Consider the following 289-nt stretch of genomic DNA (forward strand, 5'->3'; position numbering starts at 1 on the left):
CCAGAGTCAACAGGGAGAATGTAACGTCTGTAATAGAAAACTCAAAAAGTGTTCAGCAAACAAAAAAAGAATATGCATCAAAATGACATTCTGTGTTCAGCCATCCCACGACGCCTGCTCGAGAGAGATAAATGCGGCAAACTTATCAGCCAGCACGATGGAGCATCTGCTCAGTCATAATTACAATGATGCTTAAGAGAACTGACCCGGAATGAGAGCACCCGAATCGCATCATCTATTCCAAGGGCGCAGCATTTTTAAAGTCTTTTCCCTCCAGGAAGCTGAAAGG

This window comes from Mastomys coucha, unplaced genomic scaffold (genome assembly GCF_008632895.1).
Source record: "Mastomys coucha isolate ucsf_1 unplaced genomic scaffold, UCSF_Mcou_1 pScaffold12, whole genome shotgun sequence".
NCBI classification, from domain to species: Eukaryota; Metazoa; Chordata; class Mammalia; order Rodentia; family Muridae; genus Mastomys; species Mastomys coucha.